Raw genomic sequence first — 15,611 nt, 5'->3', positions numbered from 1 at the left:
TAAAAAAAAAAATGTTCATGCTGTTTTATCAGGGATGTTTTCATGAATTTGTTGATCCTATTGTGATACAAAAAATGTTGAATGGATCCATTGAGCTGCTGATGTCCTCCAATCTCACATCTCTTCATTCATTCATTCAGTCACTGAATGTTTGTCCATCTGCTCCCTAGTGGTCATGTTGGTCACTGCAGGGTCTCTCAGTGCTGCAGCATCTTTATTCCTATTTCCACATTTGTGAATCATTTCTTTCTCAACATTTCTTTTTCTCATGTTCATTTACAAAGCTCTCATTTCTATCATTCCTCTGATATCACTCTCTTTTCTAAAACACTTCCTCTACAATTTACAGTTCCGTCTCTTTTAAAAGATTTTCCAGTCTCAGCTCTTTGCTCCTGACTGACCTTCATCAGGTATGAACAGAGCATTTCTGTGTGTAAATATAAGGGGTGTGGCAGTTCACAGCGGTCCTTGTAGTTCAGTTTTGTGGTCACAGTTAAGTACTGGTTAAGTCCAATAGGAAGAAGAGAGACAAGAAGTCATAGCTGAATATTTCTGAGTTTTTCTTATTTATTATTTTTTGATTATTGTTTAATTTAATTTATTCTGATCAGAAATCTAAATCCTCTTTTCAACATGCACTCTGAAAGATGTGATCTGATTCAGATGAAGCTGAAGCATTATGGATTTGATCTGTATAAAACTTCTCTAACATGCTCAGTCCCATCACTAAAATCTACCCAAAATTAGCCTTAGAAGAAGTAATTCTTCTTCTGTGCCTTTGTTGTGAAGAAACTGCCATTACATTACACTAGGGTGTTATGGTTTTGTGCATGTAGTCACACGACGTGACATATATTTACCCACCAATCTTGGTGGCGGTAATGCTGGTGTTTGCTAACCGGGATTAAACCACCAACAAAGAAGAGCCTGCATTTCAAAACACACGAATAGAAAAGTGGGCTCCTGTCTCTCGCCACAAGAGGTAGAGCAGCAACACCTGCTGCACTTTCCTCATCACTGCGCTGCCTTAAAAATGCAAGGAGGGTTGAAGATATTTCCAGTGTTAATACATTTTAAAGACTACACAGACTGGTAGGAGAGCGCTCTGCTCAGACTCTGTTGTAATGTTAGGATTTGGCACGAGTAACCACTGCAATGGCATTTTTTAACCCTTGCTCCCTAGTAATTTTAAGCATGGTTGAAGCCAGTATGTCCAGAAAATGGACATGCACCTGCATTTTTTTTTAAACTTTCACTGCTTCAAATCTCTTCAACAACTTCAACCCTTACCACTAAAAAAAAAAGAGACAAATTCAATGTTAATCCCTTTTTAAGCCAGTTATTGTACACCATGTCACTGTTATTTTTTATGGTAAAAACAAAACAAAACAAAACAAAACAAACCCACTATATTTCCCATATAAAATGATCTAGATTTAAAAAAAATTAAATAAATACAGTCTGGGCCATGTCAATGATGAGTTGTAAAATTGATTTTGATGCACTGAATTTTTTTTGTAGTGCCAAAATTCTTTCTTTAGTTCCATCTGTCCTTGTACGTCCATATTCTGGACATACAGAAAACTGTTTATAAAATAATCATTTTTTAACATTTTTTTTTTACTTTCACTGCTTTAAATCTCTTCAACAACTTCAACTGAAATAAAAAATAAATAAAAAAAATCAATGTTACACCCTTTTTATGCCAGTTATTGTACACGATGCCTATGACTTGGAGATAGCATCCATGCTAAACAGATGAGTCTATCGGTGTGTAAAACACACCAGTTTTACCAACCTTTTCTCAAGCCTCTACCAAATCATATGTGAGCGAATGCATTTGTTCATGTTAGGTTTATTTTATGTACAGGCAAAAAAAAATCAGAGGAAATATGTAGGATACGAATCACGAACACGTGCATTTCCACCTCTAACCAAAATGTGACTGCAATTACGCTCATTACGCGCATATATAAATTTACTGCATATTTGACATATGATATATTCTTACCTATTGATCGAAAGGATGGACATGCATTCTCATGCATGTCCATCCACTTCCTTTGCAGCAAAGGCAAAGTTAAAATTGGTCAAAGTTCCCCATAACCCATTCTGCAGAACACAGAAACTGCATTTTTGACTGTAAACACTCCACTTCCGGGATGTCCGGTTGTAAACATAGACGCAGATTCACACCCAAGAACACACACAGAAGCACACAAACTTTTCCTTACATATGCAGCCCACTCTCAGACATCCATATCTAGTGGCATAAATCGTTTCATATAATTCTGATGATGTTTAGTGGATGTAATAACACTTCAAACACTCTGAGTCCATGGAAGAAGTCCTGCATGCGCGTTGCCCAAGGGGTAAAAATGGTGCGCTGGCACCATCTGCTGGATCACTGTGGAATGGTGAAATTTAGAGCCCTGGTGATCAAGTGGCTGCATAGAAAAGGTTGCTATATGTTGTTTTGGTGCCATAGATACACAATCACAAAAACGTGTTTTTAACGGAAGTCTATTGTCCAAATTTTGGACGAACAAGGATGGAAGGAGCTATATGGCATCAATAGAGTTCTATGGGCAACACTTTTTTTTAATATGAAGAAAAATGATAACTTTGGCAAAATTTGAGGCCTCAGTCTACAAAGATGTCACTATCGACTCAAAATAATGATAAAAATGATGAAAGCCCTTAAAATGGACATACTAGGATCCCAGGGTTAAAATCTTTATTGAAAATGCTAATACGGCATCCTTTATTAATCATAAACACGATAAACTACTTTAAGATGCATGAATGATAATTTGCATTTTAATGCCATATTTATTTTTGATTTTTCAAATCGGGAGATATGAGCCTGTTTTCTGTATATTTTTATTTTCCTGTATGTGTCATGTTTGCAAACACAGGCTGTAACTGCTATCACTGATAGCTCTCAATAACACTAGTTGGAAAAAAAGTAATTGTTGATTGATTCAAATGTATATTTCAAATGTGAAATGGTAAGAGCTGCACTTGTGTAAGAAAAAAAAAAATAATGTAAAGGAATCTAAAATTGTAAATCTGGGATTCTATGTTCCTTTTTTATCAATGAACCAAACTTGTTCCAAACCGGGAACTGTTCTGAGTGGGTAAAGGGACACCCCTTTACCCACTCAGATCTTTTATTCTGCTCCTCCCTGTATGAAAATATTGGATTGTTCTACTCTGGTGTCTGCATCTTTTATTACCTGATCAACAGTTGCTCTTTTTTAAAGTTTTAAGTAAAAAGTTGTCTCAGCAACAGATCAGTTTGTTTTGCTCTGGCCATGTTTCTGTCCAGTCTGGAAATAACGAAACCAAAGGATGTCACATGGTGCAGACAAAAGTAAGACAAAAATCCCCCCGGACAGGAAGAGCCGATCAGATCACGTGTTTTCATGGATGCTGAATTCAAACCACCCCTCTTGATCATCAGAATTATATGATAGGAGGCTGCATCACAGGCTCTTTCTTTCTCTCTTTTTTTAAAATACAAACTTCATTGCACTTTTCCAAATACAATATAAAACTACAACTCGCATATTAACAATTGTTGTATACAGATATGTACTTAATGTATACAGTTGTATAAATCATCAAGTGCATCGGAATCTATCTCTCCTTTCTGCTATTTCGTGCAGCATCACATGATTATGGAACAGCCTGCTATTGGCTGACAGACACTCACAGAGGGAAACAATATGGCGGTTAACATTTGAGCTAGCAGTAATAAATGATCGTAATTCGATTAAAATGGATAAAAAGATGTTCAGTATTGGGTTAACTGGCGTGGATTTAATCATTAAAATCCCAAAAATTAGCACGAGTTCCAGGCTTGCTGAAAATGCTGCCGCAAAGATTCAAAGGCATCAATAGCGTCAATCGGAAAACACAATGGCTGCAGTTTATGGTTCAAAAGTTATTTAACTTTTTCTAAACTGTGTCACTTCTTGTCTTGTACGTTCACATTCTGAGAAAAACTGTCACACAGACAACATTCTCTTCAGCTGCAGCGGGTCCCTTGGTTGTTCTTCATTTTGCGCCAAAAACGGAAGTCCATTCATACAGTGGTGGCAAATAAGAATTGATTTCTGGTTTATAGCGCTAACAGTTAGCATGGCTAAACTAAGCAAAATATAACATTAAACCAAACAGTATCGGATCAGTGCATAAACTTGTGTACTCACTGATACTGATACCTGCATTTTAAGCAGTATTGGACGTATTTCTGATACTGGTATCTGGAAAGGGCTATGTAGTACATACAGAGCCATTTCACCCCATGGTGTTGTCGTTGGCGGTGTACAATACAAACAAAGCTTAGAAGGTATGATAGCAATTGCCAAACTCTATTCTGTGCAACCATAGGGGAGACTGAAAAACACTTACATACTAAGACCACATTTTAGATAGCTGCCAACATTTACACCGGTCTGGCCTGAAGATGGTAGCCTCTTGTGCACACGTCATCATATGACACATACACAGCACACAGCGCACTCAAACCAGTCAAACTTTGGGGCTCAAATGCACCTCGTGTGAGTATGTCCTAAAAGTCTTTAGAAACAGAAGAAGACCGTTACTGACCCACTAACGTTTCCTGACATTCTGAGGTAAAGGTTGTAGACTGAATCTGTCTGAAAATGTTTTTGTTTCATCATCACAGCAGGTTAAAAATGTCAGGTAAGCCTGGCTGTGACACATATAAAAACCTTAAAAACTGTAAAAGGTTTTCATTAGAGGATGGTTGTGTGTTTTAAGAGAGAAGAGCACAACTAGTACTGATTGTACCCTCGCTCTATTTTCATCCTCACGCCGTCATGGGAGGACGCTCTCCCTGAGGGGGATGGGTGTGTGTGCCCACTCACATGTCTGTACTATGTGTCAGCGTTTGCTTCCTATATGCTCCATAAGTGCAGATTTGATTGTGAGTATATATACAGAGGGAACATCTCTCCCCCTGCAAAGAATCACGTTACAAAATAAAATCTTTTAAAGTTTGGTGTAACTCTCTTCAAACATCCCCTACCTTTTATTCACAGAATATATTATCTCCCTTTGTCTTAAGTTTAAAAAGAGGGAGAATCCTGCAGCTCTGTGAAGCCCGAGGCCACGTGTTCACTTGAGTTGTATTTTAATACGTCATTTTGACACTATTCTCCTAACACAAGGACAGCTCCACAAAGACAAGTTTGCACCCATTAATAGCAATCCATTTTAGTAGACCTGGCAGATACTATCTGCTTTTGTAAGTAGCATTTTGCTGATGCTGACACGCCCACAAAGTTTGAAAGGTGAGCCCAGTCTAGATTTTAACTAGGCATGTGGCAAATCAGTGGCTTTGGTCTAAGATCACAGTAGACATGATGGTGACTGAGATAGAGAAAAAGGATGCTGCAATTTTTAGCTCAAGCCCTCAGAGTCCTTACTAAGAGGTGCAGGGATGTGCTTTCAAATGCCAGTAAAGAATGAAAGAAAGAAACCATACATGGGAATAGACTTGGGCAGCATCAGTTTCTCTTTGATTACAGTCTTTGAAAATCTGCTGTGTAATGTACACGTGTTTACATTAAAGTGCATGTCCATTTCCAGCAGTAGCGCCGCTGCTCAGAGAGGCAAGACAGTGAAAGCACCGTGTTTGTTCCAGCAGAAGGGCTGGGGTAGTTGTTAACCTCCAAACTGTATTGAATTTATCCTTGTGTCAGAACGGATATTGTTCCAAACCTTGAGCAAAACCCCTTAAATTGTTCCTCTGATATTGCATTAACAAGAATGGCTCCAACGGGCAGATGGACGAACCTAAAACATGTCTCTAGTCCTGGCTGTCGCTGACATGGAGGCATGATTAAAGTAGTAAAGTAAGTGAAAAAATACAAGACAGTGTTAACTTTGGGCTGTACTCACTGTCACTTGGCAGCATCAGCCAATCACAGAGGAGGATAATCAGGAGAAATATCTCAGCAGTTAGCACATGCAGTGCAAGAGCTGAGAAATTACAACATAGATGGGACATAAACAATTTGCATATCTCAACCTCAACCTTTCAGATCAGGCAGTATTATGGCTTGTAAAACATGTTTGATAAAATAAAAGCACTTCTTGTCTTTAACCATTAACTAATGTTTACATTTTGCATAACCATCTGTTTTGGTCATTCACATGACTCCACTTTATACGTGCACCCACACTCTGCAATAACATCTTCATTGATGACCTGATAACAGAACTCACTGTCCATTCAAACAACAGCCCAAACATAATTTCTGTGGCTCTCTTGACATTTGGTTTCTCTATATCAGGGCTCCTGTAGATCCTTGACAAGTCTTAAAAGTCTGAAATTGGATGTTTAAAATTCAATGCCATAAAAATTCTTAAAAGTTCTTAATTTTTTACCTGTGAGTGGTCTTACCTTTTAGCTATTTCTGCCCAATTTTAAATTATTTTAATCCCCCCCCCCCCCCTTTTTTTTTTGTTTACGCTTCTCCACGTTACAGTTCCCAGACCAACTAAGTTGCCCACGAAAAATATGTACAGGGTCCCTCTTATTTTGACAGATCTCCTTCACAAAAAGTTTGATTATTTTTCAAATAATGAAAGTGTTTAGTGCAGTGGTTCCCAAAGTGGGCCGTGGCCCCCCTAGGGGGGCATGTGGTCATTACAGGGGGCAAGCCTGAGCAACAACAGCTGGTGACTCAGATTCAACATTGTTATTGCAGTTAATGTCGCTAACATTTAGAAAAGTAATGCAGTATCCACTGCTGGGCTCCAGAGCCTTGGCCACACTCTTTCCTTTTGCAACATCCTACCAGTGTGAGAAAGGTTTTTCTGCCATTGCCTCAGTTAAGACCCAAAATCTTACAGATGTTCATTACGCTTTTATTTTCAGGGAATTGTTTGTCTTCAGAGTGTTTTATAACTCAAATTTTTAGGTCTTATGTTGTAGTAAATTATAGAAAAAAAGGAGTTTGTTTGCAAAAAATTGTGAATGACTGTGTGATGCTTGTACATTTACATGTTTTTACGTGCTGATATGTACAGTGAGGGGTAGGGGGGCCTGAAAATATTTTCCCCTGCCAAACGGGGGCCCGGCAGAAAAAGTTTGGGAACCACTGGTTTAGTGTGAGGTTAGCACACCTGAAAATATGTTATGAATAGGTATCATGGCAACATACTATGGTATACTGATAGAAGAGAACAGCTGTCCCAAACCTTTTTTGCTCCATGGTCCAGTTTGGACCAGTTTCATGGACCGCCTGTTAATGTGTGGGGCTTTAATACGCCAAAATAAAATGTGCAAAAATGTTTGTTTTTTACTCATCTGAGCTCACTTGTGGGCTTAACTTTTGGGTACCATGAGACTGAGGTAAGTGTCTTAACATGTCTCAAGAGGTCTACAGGCACAGATGGATGACATAACAGAAAAGAATCTTGTAATTGTTGATAAGAAAACATTTTTAGACTCTGATAGACAGTTAAAATTGAATTAAAATATGTTTTTTATTCTCTCTGTACCAAATGACCCGCAGACTGGTCCATGGCCTGGTGGTTGGAAAACAGAGAGGCATTAAATGTGCCAGATATCATCAGATTTGGGCATTTATGACCTCTTGACACATATCAAGCATAGACTGTAGAAATAGTTGGACAAAGCCTGTGTGATGTCAGCTGTGTGATTACAGTAGGCAAACTCAAACAGCTTTTGAGGCCAATCCACGGTGGCTTCCATATTGAAATTGCTGTCTCAAACAAAGACAAGAACCAGCCCACTGAGCTCGACTTCCTGTCAGCTAGCATTCTGGTTGTCAGATAGGTAACATCTGTCTGTCAATCAAATAAGATGCACCATCGGTGCACAGTGAGGTTCTTCCTTGTGGTTCAAAAAAATTCACCCCCGTCAACCTCAAGTGGACGTTCCTCGTATTGTATTTTTTGCACTTCCATTTTGGCTTTATTTTTCAGGACCAGAGGTTGCTGCTTGATGTCAAGACACTCATCTTGGGTCACATCATACCCTAAAAACATGCAGATGTTAAAAAACTCAACACTGCAAGAGTCAAAGAGGGAGGTGAGATCTTGGAGGAATAGGCTATAGCCTGATGATTTAAATCTCTGAAGTAGCATGTACAAACCGCCTGTGATTAATGACTGAAGGCAGATACCTAAAGCAAGGATCAGTTCATGAACAAAATAACTGCACAGAAACAACTTCATAATAAAAGCAATGACTGAAAACATGGATTGCTTTATTACTGAGATAACTGATTGCTCTTTTACTTTGAAATATATTAATCCTAGAACTAAGTACCAAGTATTTCTGAAGTGCACCATGCCTGACATTCTTACCAGGGATGTGTTGACTGGAAGGAACAGTGAATATGCTTTGACAGTTGCTGCTTTTAAATTCTCTTTACCTCACAAACACGATCATTCAGTGGCTTCAGATTGACCTACGTGTTTTGAGGTGTAAACTGAAATGTATAAGTTCCTGTTCAACAAAAATATTTACATGTAATGCATTCAGGCACAAAGCTGTGAGCACCTGAGTACAGAGACTACTCAGTCTGTCAATGTGTGGTAATGGAGTGCACTCCATTACCACACATTACAAAACAAGCACATCACAGCATGTGGCATGGTGACCATTTTTATGACTGTGGGAAGCTAAAATCATAGTTCCTAACTTAATTACTCGCCCAACGCTACTGGTTAGATTGAAATGGCAATTAAAGTCAGGTCATGAGGGAGTGTTGTCGTGACATTCATGGACGAGTTGGTTCTTATAGCTGGCTCCTTTTGTGGACAATGGGAGAGGCATTCCCCTCTCCATTTAGGTTCATGTTTTAAAGGCCAAGATGTCAACCAAAGGAAGTGCTGTTTGGGATCCAAAAGACGGTCTCTCATTACTGAGCCAAATAATCCAGATCTCTAAAAGGAGCCTCAGTTCCCATCAAAAATAAAACCATGCTTTTATTAGCAAAATACTGCAAACCGTGTCAGTCTTGAAAGCACATCAGTCATGTCTACATATCTGTATCAGAAAGATGAAGACATCCCAGATCTGTTCCTTCAGAGCAGTCAAATATCAAACCGTTTCAGGTCACACTGAGGTGTGTTCACTGAAAGCATGAAGGATGACCATCTTTCCTAATGCCCTTAAACACAGATATAACTTCCTTTTGTTAAATCATGGTATAAATGGGTTTGTTGGTCCACCAGATAAAGGAGGGACTTCACGTCTCAGTCAGAACCAGTGAGCAGTGATTCATGATGTTTGCAGTGTGACACACACTCACAACTACAAACCTTCACAACTACACTCTTTCACAAATAAACACTCTCACAACTACACACACTCACAAATACACACTCTCACAACTACACTCTCACAACTACACACACTCACAAATACAACCTCACCAATACACACTCTCACCAATACACTCTCTCACAAATACACTCACAAATACACACTCTCACAACTACACACACTCACAAATACACACCCTCACAAATACACACTCTCACAACTACACACACTCACAAATACACACTCACCAATACACACTCTCACCAATACACTCTCTCACAAATACACTCTCTCACAAATACACACTCTCACAACTACACACACAAAAACAGCAGATGAAGTCATGGTAAGTTGTGAATCAGCAGACAGCTGATTTAGAGAAACGTCAGTCAGAAGGTCCCACTCCACATCCTGCTGCTCCACTTTGTCTCTATGTCTATTTATGTTTTATCTTCACAAGTGCTCAAATAGGTGGATGACTTTGTCTCCCTATTAAAAACGAAAATAAAAGAATTTTAGGACATATCCTCTTTGGCTTAAACTGAGGAGACTTATGGGTTAAAGGCAAAACATTTTTAAAAACCTTAATCATGTCCAGTTGCCCCCTTTGGACCAGGATTTCAAGTCTGTATACATCTCTGACTGCTTCTCTCACAGAGTTAAGTTTACTGTAGTTTGATCATTTTCACTAGCTTTTATTTTCATTTAGTTTTTACTTGTTGTTTAAAATTTCAGTTTAGTTTCAATTAGTATAGAACTCCTCAAACAAACCATTGTGTGAAGTCTCCTTCAGTCAGTCAGGTCTTGTACACTCTCCAGGCCTGGGTGTACATGTCAGTCAGTCTGCTGCTGTCAAACACTAAAACTGGAGATTTTATCCAGATTACCTTAATTCATTTTATCTACAATAACCTTGGTCCCTGTCAAAATGTGAGTGTTGTTATTTGCAGTATCCTACAGCTTATATCCGGTTTAGAATTTCTTTTTTAATCAACTTTATTCATAAACAAAATTTGTAGTAATCATGAAATAACCACACTGCTAACATTACGCAGCAAACACTTCAAAAAGAAAAAAGGTTAGAGGCCTAAGCTGGGATGAAATTATATATCAACCCTTTTTAGAAATAATTACATGAACGGTGGCTAGCTTTAGAGTAGTTAGCTGTAGCTGAAGCTAAGATAGTTATGCCAACCATAGATATGGATACGCCACATTCGCTATCTGACACTATGTCTACGTGGCCGCTATCTTGGCACAGGCAAAAGAGTTAGAGTTAAACAGTTAAATGGGCAGACAGCATTAAAAATTCAAACTTCGTGTGCTGACACCCACAAATACAATAGGTTCCTCGCTCTGAAGTGGGTGCTCTGTCCCTAAATATGGACCTGCAACCAGGTTGTTTCTTTTAAGTGCTAATCTAACCTAAAGTACAATGCAACAGCTGTTGTGGGAGGGAATGTGGAATCTTTCTCTCGCTATGTGCTTACTGACCGTCATGTGATTGTGAAAGCCAAACGACTGGTTGTTTTAATGTTGCTGACAGACAGCTTGGACCTTCTTGTTGTGGCTTTAAGTATTTATTTTTTTACTCAGTACTCAATGTTTTTATAACGTAATTAAGTACAATACTTCACTCAAAATATACAACTAACGAATGATATTCATTTATTGGCGATAGTAAAACAAGCAGTTCTTACCGCCCCATCCAAAAATAAGATCGCTTTAATTTTCTGCTATTTAAATGACCCATAAATCAGTCATCAGAAGACTGGTATTTGACTTCAATGTAGGAAAATTCCCAAGATGTGACAATAAGCATGTATGATTTGCACCCCGGAGAGCAAGAGAGAGTCGGTGGGAAGTGCGGTGAGCTGTGCTGCCAGTCTAAGTATTAATCTGTTTGATTTTGGCTTTAAGACAACATAAAGATGATCAGATAAGTCAGGAACTCCTGTCTTAAGCCGTTTTTACACAGAGATTCCGCAATTAAGGTAAGAAGGAATGCCCGAGCTGCTGCTTTCATTGAAACTCGAAACTCCGGATTTCTCGGTTCAAAACTTTGTATTTTCTGAATAAAATATGTGGAAAATAACATGAACATTCATTTTGATTGATTAGATCCAATTGACTTTTTTTCCTCCATGTTTCTGAGTTGGAGGTTCAACTTTAAGCAGTGTCAAAGCGCACGTATTTTCGTCGGAAGTTGGAAACTTCAGAGTACTGAGCTCACTTGAACATATCAGAGAACTTTTCAGACGCTGCTGTGAGCTGAGATGTGTCTGCTCTCTCCTCTCCTGTACAGAGTGTGATCAGCTCTCTAACCTCACAGACTCTCCAGTTAATCCACATTATTCTTTTCTTATTCTTTTTAAATCTCTCGTTTATGGAGACAGCAGCGCACACTCGCCGTTGCGGAATGCTGTGACGACCTTTCACACTTGTTGTGGAAAAGTCTGTTACGGCTTTGTTACTACCTCTCGATCCGGATCAGAGATGGGGTGAGATCAACCCCCCATTGCGGAACGGCCGCCTTCATACAGAATGGCGTTGCAGAATGAAGGCGTAACAGGCATGGAAAAGAGAGGCAGTGTGAAAGTTGCTTTTGTTTTGCCACTTTTTGTTGTGTGCAGCATCAGTGACTGTGGATTGAAAAGGTGGTGATAAAACTTTGAGAAGTTTTTGGACTTTTACCTGTTGAGATTTGAGTTTTCCTCATGTAGATCCCTCTCTCTGTCCCCCATGGATCATCTGATGATCAGCTCAGAGAAAAGTTTACACAGTCAAAATGCCTTGAAGTTTCAGGATCTGCACGTGGCTCTGTGAGTGTTAAACAGAGAACAGAAAGACTTCTCACACACTGCAGGGCTCCAAAAATACAATTATTTATTGCACCAACGTAAATAATTGTATTTTTGGAGCCCTGCAGTGTGCAAGACGTCTTTCTGTTCTCTGTTAGTCTCCTTTTTGGCTCAGCAGCTGTCCACCTAGGTTTGGATGTGCATGTGGACCTTTTTCTGCTAGGGTTTGAGTCGGAAATTCATCGCCTTCAGGAGTAGCAAATTAAGCAGAGGTCAGCCATTGTGTAAAATATATATATACACACACGCATATATATATATATATATATATATATATATATATATATATATAGTGCTTAACATATTTATTAGACCACCACCCAAAGTAAGGTTTATGCCACAGCTGCTCTAAATTAACAGCATTGGTAATTACCAAAATCATTTTTTATGTTTCTGCAATGGTTAATACACCAATATGTAGAAGCTCTTTAACCCAAGTAATATTTTTAATGATAAAATATAATTATTATTGTTATCCATGAATTTTCAAATTTACTGATTTACAAAAAAACCCTGAAAAAATAGTAAAGCACAGTATTATTTCTTGATTAATATGTCAAATAGTAAAAAAAAAAATTATAGTTATTTATTGCATTCCTGAAGAGAAAAATTAGTTTTAGTGGTTGAATGTTATGCTTGATTAATTTCTGACTTCTCAGAGAAGCCCAGTGAGCCGGCTCAAATTTGGGTATGAAAAGATGAATTCAGTTTGAAATTCTGTTCAAAATGGTAAAACACGGCGAGCTCACTGAAAATGAAAGAGTCCGCATTAAAGCACTTCATAATGCTGGATGGTCCCTGAGAAGTATTACAGGTGGTCTAATGAAATTGTTATGTGTGTACATATATGTATCAGCAAGTGTTCTCTCCTACATATTTTTGGAGAAACAATCTCATTATAGATTTTAATTTTTTTTTACATTTGATGTTCCCTCTTCATATCATACAGATATGCAGGGTGCAGGGAAAATTGATCAGACCCACAATCAGTACCTTGATTTTAGCAATTAGTTTCATGTTCAAGCTTTCAGCTTAATAACAAAACAGATTTCATGTAGATTGATTGAGGATTAAGCAAGGTAGGGCAGGGAAGTAGGCTTATTCATATTGAGTGTTCGCTAATCATGCCTGTTCCAAGATGGCGAACCGGAAGACGCACAGCAGCTATGTTGAGCAGCAACTATACACGCGGCATCTACGTATCCATGTCTATGATGCCAACTATGTAATTAAGCTGTTGTAGCTAAGTTAGTTTCAGCAACGTGAGCTATAGCAAGCATAGCTAAAGCTAAAGTAGCTATATAGATAATGCAGCTACATAGCTTATGTAGCCACTTTGCAAGCTTAGATTTAACAACATAGCTACTTTAGCTACGTAGCTCCATTATCTATAACATGAGCTTTGACAAGCATAGCTAAAGCTAACATAGCTATGTAAATGATATGGCTACAAAGCTGCTTTGTGAGGGAAGCTTTAGTATGTAGCTTGAGGAGTTAACAGAGCTACATAAGCTATGTTATAATGTTTTCACTGTTATTTTTTTTGTTTGTTTGTTTTCAAGCTTTTTTTATTTAAGCAAACTGTTTACCCAGTTTTGTATTCAGGCTTTGATGGTCTGATTTTTAAATGTGTTATCCTAACCCTTACCTAAACCTAACCAGAGGTCTATTCCGATTTTATTTAGAAAGTTTTAGCGTATATTTCTGTACTGACAGAGACAGCATCTCACCTGTATGGTCTGCCACAGACCCCTCTCCAAGAATTGGATGTTACAAAAATCTATTTGTGGGAGAAATTATACCGGTAGCGGTAGCAGTCACTGTTGAGCTCTACAAGCAACTTGAGCAGAGAGAAAGCTACTATGTTCTTTTTTCTGCTAATAAAGATATTATGCCATTAATACTGTACACCCACATAATTCTCTGTATTTTCATTGGCCATCTCTTTGTGCCATTACATCTCTGCACAAATATGAAGGCAACATTTACAGCAAAGCAGGATGAATAAATGCTTTCTGAAGTGTTTGTGATAACTGGCCTCCATCACCTCTCATCTGCTCCATTCAGCTGAACTGTATGTAACCCCCACCACCCAGTGGTGCAGATATTGCAGTTTTTACCACCAGGAGTCGGAGAGAGGAAGGATAACAAAGAGAATATGTCCACAATGGCTTCAGGAATTCAACAATATGTCACATTAGATTATCTTAATTAATGGGGTCGGCGTGCATTACTTTAATGTGAAAATAGAAAAACACGTGAAAGGATGCCGTATTATGTGCCGTATTTGGAGTAGCCTGGAGATTCAAGCATAGGAGAGTAATCATTTTCTAGAAAAGTCAGAGGAGATAAACGCTGCGATAAAGCCCGTAGAGGAATTTGTGCTTTATTATTCCGTGGTGGGTGTTCACAGCAGCAGAGGGCGGGAATAAGGGGGTGGGAGGCTGGCTCCTTTGTCCCAGGTTGTGGCTCTCTCGTGCAAAACATGTGCCCCCCTCCCCAAACAGAATGGTTTTATGGGATTTTATTAAAAGAGGAGTGGGATTTGGCTCGGTTGTAAACCATATTTAAAGACATAAAATAGCGAGAAGTTCATTAAATTAACGGGCGCTTGCTTTTCTATGACATCACGTTAACTGACAGAGCGTTACCATGGGTTACAAAATAAAATCGGTTATAAAGTCGAATAAAACAATAACGGGTCTTTTTGATAAAGTTAGTGAACAACTGATGCAGTAATAATGTTGTTAGTGTTATACGTTACAATCTGGACGTCATATTTACGCACGTTTTGTGGGTTTACACCTCAAAGAAACCTGCGTGGAGGGCGCAAACACGGTGTCAGCACTGGCACCGTTGGAAAGCAGCAGATTTACTACAACACAAACAAGCGAGGAGATCCAGACAGATTATCGGAGCAAATCCACGGCTGACAAGGGGCTCCCGTTGTCTGCTGGGCAGCAGCGTATCGTAGTAAAAGCTCCATGGATGGATGGATGGAAGTCTGTTATCATCATCCCAGTGACACACGGACACTTACCGTGTTTTCCTGCTCGTCTTGGTTCAGTTCTTCGGAGATAAATCCGAGTGAATCCTCATTTTGTGTTTGTAAGTCCACAGTGGGAGCTTAAACGCCGTTAGTTCACCGCAGGCATCAGTGGTTAGACGGGTCTCTAGTGTGTGTGAGAGTGAGTGTGTGTTAGGATGAAACGCCTTTTCTCCTGTAGGAGCTGCATTGTTGACATTGGCTTGTGACGTCATCCTGGCCCTCATTCACAACAAGCCGAGGCCCCCTCCTGCTCTTACGAGGATGGAGACACCCCCCTCGTGCCTGACGCTGCAGTGCTGCTCTCTACTATTACTACTACGTTTATCACTCGAACACATGCATATAAACAGACTGCACTGTGGTA

At 39.0% G+C, this 15,611-nt stretch overlaps 1 protein-coding gene across 1 annotated transcript in view; it reads right to left on the bottom strand.

Moving 5' to 3' along the window:
- The window catches only part of LOC121525989 (transcription regulator protein BACH2-like), a 75,621-nt gene extending 60,272 nt beyond the window's left edge, over positions 1-15,349 (bottom strand). The window contains exon 1 of the mRNA XM_041812238.1: positions 15,239-15,349. The gene's annotated coding sequence lies outside the window, so the exon portion shown is untranslated. The remainder of the gene's footprint in view (positions 1-15,238) is intronic.
- Between the last annotated feature and the right edge of the window lie 262 nt (positions 15,350-15,611).

The sequence above is a fragment of the Cheilinus undulatus genome, linkage group 18 (genome assembly GCF_018320785.1).
Source record: "Cheilinus undulatus linkage group 18, ASM1832078v1, whole genome shotgun sequence".
NCBI classification, from domain to species: Eukaryota; Metazoa; Chordata; class Actinopteri; order Labriformes; family Labridae; genus Cheilinus; species Cheilinus undulatus.
The sequence above is the reverse complement of the archived record's forward strand: the minus strand, read 5'-3'. Positions and strand labels throughout refer to the sequence as shown.